Source organism: Pelobates fuscus, chromosome 3, assembly GCF_036172605.1.
Source record: "Pelobates fuscus isolate aPelFus1 chromosome 3, aPelFus1.pri, whole genome shotgun sequence".
In the NCBI taxonomy this organism is placed as follows: Eukaryota; Metazoa; Chordata; class Amphibia; order Anura; family Pelobatidae; genus Pelobates; species Pelobates fuscus.
The window spans coordinates 331226967-331232966 of NC_086319.1; the positions used below are offsets into that span (position 1 = coordinate 331226967).

A 6000-nucleotide genomic window follows, 5' to 3' on the forward strand; every position below is an offset into this window, starting at 1 on the left:
AGGAAAGATGGGAAAATGGGGGCGCCTCATGTTATGAGATTTGATGGCTTTTCCTACTCAAACATTAGCCTGTTGGAAGCAGTACAGTTTATTAGCTTTCCTGTTTGAATAAACTAAATCAGCTTATTATTGACTGCCCTGCACTGGCAGACTGTGACACTGGATATATAGCATGACACACCACCTGCTGATTATGAAATTGGTACCAGGAGGCTCACATTTAAGATGTTCTGTGAACATTGCTCTATGACAAGAAAAAAAAAAAAGAAAAAGAAAAAAAAAATGAAACACGTTTTCTTCTGAATGTGAAATAGGCAGCAATTCTCTGCGGAAGTAAGAACTTAATTTAATGGCTTATAAAAGGATTTTTAACTGTAACCATAATGGCTTATCTAATGTAGGAAAACAGATCATCTTCCCTTACGAACGTGAGAAAGATAGCATTGTTCTGACAATTTTAATTTCACGCAATTTGTAAGTACTAGAACTGAACCTAATGTTATCTTCTGTAGTTTGAAGGTAGTACAGTTTTCATGCCTATGATAGCCTTGTGGATTGCGAAGGGTTAAACCATCGCTATCCTTTGACCTCAGGGAAGGTATTCTGAGTTTACTACTTTAGGGGAGGAACAGGTATGTTCAACAAGAATTGACTTGATCTCTTTCTCTCGGTTTGTTTTGTTCAGTCTCTTTTTAAGATTTGTGCCAGGTGTTAAATTATTTCTTTTCTTCGGGGGAAATATAAAGCACACATAGTCATCTTTTGTTTTCCGACCTCTACGCAGTGCCCACATTGAATTCTAAGCACTTTTCTCGATTGACAAATCATTGTTTATGCAGTTTAATGCATTAATTGAACATGTCATAACCTCACGAGTCCAATATTATATAGCGATAATTAAAATTCATAAAAGGGCATTCAGTTTGAATAGGTCATTTTAGTAGGATTGCATTAATGTAATGTGTAATTAGTTGTATTTGTACACTGAACGCCAGAACATATATATATATATCCCTTGCAAAATTAGTATTTTGGAAGGGGGGGGGAGAGTTAATCTGACATTATCTCCAAGGCTCTTTGGCACTGAAAGGTTTACAATTCAGAAAACGGACATGCAATGAGATTCAAGATTGTTTTCAAACGGTAGAAAGTAAGATTTTGGTTTCTGATCCCGAAAATACAGTCATATGTCAAAGGGGGTAGTTGTGTGTTTATATGCTACAGAGAGACACTACATGAGTAGTAAAAAAAAAAAAAAAAAAAGCCCAGAACTAGAATTAATTTTAAGTCATGTAGGATGGCGCAAAAGTATTACAAGTTTCACACCTCCTTCAAAAAGTTCCGCATTTATTTCTGCCAATATAATTAGATCCTTGAACTATACAATTAGGTATGAATGACATGGCACATTCATCTTTTCAAAACGCTTCCTTTCTGAGTAAGGAAGATGATTATAGGTGGATTTCCGTGATGGAACATTGCATCCAAATTTTCATTAGGTATACAGTTACATTTTGGCACATCAGTAATTTGCTCTGGCTCAAATAAAGCCCAATAAACGTCCAATCTCTATAAGCCAATAACTGCTTTGCTGGGTATGTCACATAGATCAAAAGTCTGAAGAATAGCAATTATAATAATATGATAAAATAAAGCAAATGAAGGCACAAAGTATATCCTAAATGTGAATACATTAAATAGAAAACAAACCTGGTTTAATAAAATTATCACCGAAGTGCTTTTTCTATCCCATAAGAAATAATGTATTCCATACGCATGACTCCAAGTGAGAGCTGCATTTTAATGCAATCTCATTCATATGTGCTTTGTGTACTTCTAACCCTACTGATGATAGCTTGAGAGGTATGCATTATTTATGGATACTAAACTTTGGAAGGGTTAATACACAATGAGAGTGGAGCCACAGCATTGTAGCTTGCATGAGCAATTTGAATGCTTTTAAGTCCATTTAGATCAGCAAAGGAGGTCAAGCAAGTGGCAGCTAAGAGGTTAAGCAGGCAGAATGTAAGTGACTATCTGCCCGTATGCAATAATTCTGGCTGGTCTATTCTACACAGTGTCACTGACATAAAACAATCCTGGGAGCTGTGAGGTGTGGTTTCAGTAGGTGGTGCACTGCACTAAACACAGATTTCCAATTCAGTATCTCTATTGCAAAACCTTATTCCACACACAGGCAGAGTGACCTTTCTGTTACATTCTGGGATCAGATATTTAAACCTTGCTTATCAATGCCCTAATCCACCATATTCGTGTCATAATGTGCACTGATAGGAACACACACACAGACAAAACAACAAGAAAAGTTCATTCTATTAATACATGAACAAAACAAAGCGTTCGACAAATAAAAGTGCCTGGAAGCCATGGGCTTTAATTCCAGCACCGCACAGAGAAAGCACAGCTCTGACTATCCTATTTGTTTCCATGCATAATTTATGGCAGAATGAAATCTAGCTCCCTCTATAACCCGGAGCATTGCTCTTACTGCGAGTGGAAGGGAAGCACCCACTGTTTTGCCAGCATTACCCCCTCAGTAAATCATTTCCATGTAGGCAGGGGGGTGGAGAATACAAAGTTGCCATACATTAAACCAGCCAATATATTTCAATACAGCAGCTACAATGGCAGAAGAAAAAACATACACATTACTAAATATATGTAGGACTTTCTCACCCTTCTGGGTGGTATTTAAAATATATATATATATATATATATATTGCATACACACAATAAAAGCCTACATGCACAGGGTTTGGATAACCAGAACCATTTCAGATTGTATAAAAACCGTCCAATGCTTGCCACCGCTGTGGTGCTGAAAGCCTTAACCCTAGTAATGGGCAATTATTAAATATACAGCGTTAACCCATTCGTGGCATGCTTGGCCATACCCGTCATGACAGAGAGGAATGCTACCCCCCTGTCCCTGAAGGGGTTAATAGAACGCCAGGGTTCCATCGGCAGAAGCTGCAGGGAACAGGTTGCACCGTGTCCCAGTGTACGGCGAGATCGGATCCCCAGTCTCTCACTTAACACGATGAGCGGCAGGCACACTCCGGGGTGGCGGACTGCAACTCCCATCACACCACGAAAAGCGGCGCGTTTGGCCGAGCGTGATGGGGTTTGCAATCCAAAAAATGACAGAAGTTGCCATTTGATTTAGATATTAGAAAAAAATAACAATCAACATAACTCACCTATGGTAACTAGTCGGGGCGATACAAGGGGGGTAAAGGGTTGTTGGGGTGGTAATGCCAACCTCTCGGGGTGCTACTTTTCCATCCCCCAAAACATGTTGCAAATCCTGGTATCCATCAGCTAACTTTGCCAGCAGTGTATATGGGTCCTTTCTAGATCTAGTCCACCAAAGCAATGTTTATTTCATCCAGCTGCGAGCAGACAGCACAGGGGAGGGGGGAAATCCAAATCGGTTTAAAGGGTCTGTTCATCCCACCGTCCTAGAGACCCCAGCAGTGTCTTGAGGCCCAGCTGCAAGCTTTCTGATCTTCAAAGCTCTCTAGGTTGATCAAATGGCACTGAGACAGCGGACTGCCTTAACCCCCTCCCCTCCCTCCTACACCACCTCCCCCCAAACACACTCCCACCCCCCCAGCACAGCTCAGTAAACACAGAGCACAGCCCCAACTACAACTTCACCCCAGACCACCTCACACAGGGAGAAAGCTTCACACAGAGACAATTAAATCCCCTAGACACTAATACACGGCTGAACTTTACCTACCCCTCTCCCTCCGCAGACACACAGTACGATCAGTGCCCGGTCTTTGCCCCTCTCAGAGTGGACACCTTGCATTCAGACCCCCTCCCACCCAGCCCCTCATGCTGTGCCATGCCTGCACCTTGAATAGAGAGAGAGACACACTGACTGCCAACTAGCTTGTATTTAATCAGCCGCTTACCTCATCAGGGAAATAGCTGGATATATTAGTATTAGTATTATTGGTATTATAATTTTGCTCTCTGCTGCTGTTGCTCCTGCTTCTTTGCTCATATAATCCCAAACTGGTAAAAAGCCTCCCATCAGTAGGGCAAGCCAGGAGAAAAACAAACTGAGGCAAGGCAAGTGCTGTAATTCGATCCATCTCCACTCAATCCATCAAGAGATCACAGTAGGCTGCTTACCAATAAACCAGCTCCAAACCAGGGTTCCACCCCTAACTGACTCCTGCACCACAGATGGCTGCAGATTTGGGCTGTTCTCAGAGAGGTCTTTCTGTCTGGTTATGTCTATGTATGTGTGTGTGTGTGTGTGTGTTGCTAATGTTGGAGAAGCTCTTAGTTTATTCTGACCCTTCAGTGGCCTCTTTAACCCCCCCTCTCCCCTCCACCCCTTCCCCCAATCCAGGACTCCTGCTACACCACTGCCACAACTGAATATGAAGACTGCAGTTCTGACTTGTCTCATTAGAACCACATCTTACTACAGACATCCTGAAGAGAAATATTTTTTTTTCCTGTCCAGCATTTTGCATGCACAATCTCAGCAAAGTTCATAGGTTCCTTTGGCAGAGAATACTTTGTTCTTAGCTGTAGGAAAAAAAACAAAAACAAAAAAAAACAATACAATCACAGATATGCCGCAGTTTAATATTTTTTTTATTTTTTTATTATTATTTAAGCCTTTTATTTATTTTTTAGAAATGTTATACACAGATTTGCATTGCTTTGTTTTGATTGAAAAGTCATCACAGTAAAATGTGATCTGCAGACTGATTTCTCCATGTTTAACATTTTACTTTAAAAAAAAAAATAACATGTTGCTCAAATGACTGTCAATTCTAGTCAAGTGAGTTTACATTAATATTCAGCTAAATATTATCACAGCTGTACAAAAATAAGCTACTGATGTACACCATGTCATTCATTATTTTTTTAATTTTTTTTTCCAGATCACTATTCTGTTGTGTGTGTCTACATGGGAATGTCAGTAAAGATAAACAGAACAAACTATACAGTGAAAATGTTATACATATACAATACAAACAAAAAAATTATTAACCCCTTCAGGACACATGATGGAAATATTCCGCCATGATTCCCTTTTATTCCAGAAGTTGTGTCCTTAAAGGGTTAAACCTATTATTAGTTTTTACAGACATGGTTTAATTACCAATACATATATGTTAATCCCTCCTCCCACACACACTTAGATAACTGGTACACTGCTTATTATTTGGTCCACGTCACTAGGTTTTCTAATATAACCCCAATGGGCAGCACTAATCCTTATGTTGTCAAGGTATCAACCTTAGTGTTACAGAGATCATTTTCTGTACAAAGTTGCCATTAACTACAGTTATTTCTGTATTTGAAATTAAAGGAACACAATAGATATGATAGTAGAATATATATTTTTAATACAGTATACAGATCATAGAGTGTAAGCTCATTTGAGCAGGGATTTCTGTAGACATATTTTTGTCTGTTGATTACTTACTGTGAATTACACATTGTATAACTGTCAAGTCCTGTGAAAACTGTTGACACTATATGAATAATAATAAAAAATACATTTAAAATATAAAAATAAATGTAATTAATAAGAAATGTAAAAAAATAACCTTGCCTTTCAAGTTCCTGCTGAGGGAGGCTGCAACTTCAGGCAGACTTCCCCACTGACCAGGTTAGGGGTAGGGTTAGGGTTATGGTTAGGGGTAGGGACAGGGTTAGGGGTTAGGGGTAGTGTTGGGGGTAGGGTTAGGGAATTGCCGAAGTCTCAAATTCAGAAGTCCCAAACCAAATTGCAGAAGTCCCGAATTTCAGAAGTGCCGAACCGAACCTAATTTTTTGCCCATGCACATCCCTAATTTAAGGGGTGTTCCAGTTGTGTCCCAAAGCAGGGCTTATTATTCTTCTCTCTTATCAGCTTAGATTTTTACCTGCACTTTTTTCTGGTAAAATGGCCTCCCCTGCTGTATCAGACACACAGGAGGACAATGACACAGTGCTCAAAGT

The 6000-nt window shown here is 39.7% G+C and overlaps 1 protein-coding gene across 6 annotated transcripts in view; it reads right to left on the reverse strand.

Annotated features, from left to right (window-relative positions):
* SEMA6D (semaphorin 6D) overlaps positions 1–4290 on the reverse strand; it is a 61012-nt gene extending 56722 nt beyond the window's left edge. For 4 of the 6 annotated variants that reach the window (XM_063449037.1, XM_063449035.1, XM_063449036.1 and 1 more), the window contains exon 1: positions 3222–3550. The gene's annotated coding sequence lies outside the window, so the exon portion shown is untranslated. Of the gene's footprint in view, positions 1–3221; positions 3551–3944; positions 4144–4167 lie in introns of those variants that run through there. The other 2 variants (XM_063449034.1, XM_063449033.1) reach the window with 2 other exon arrangements.
* Positions 4291–6000: the final 1710 nt, after the last annotated feature.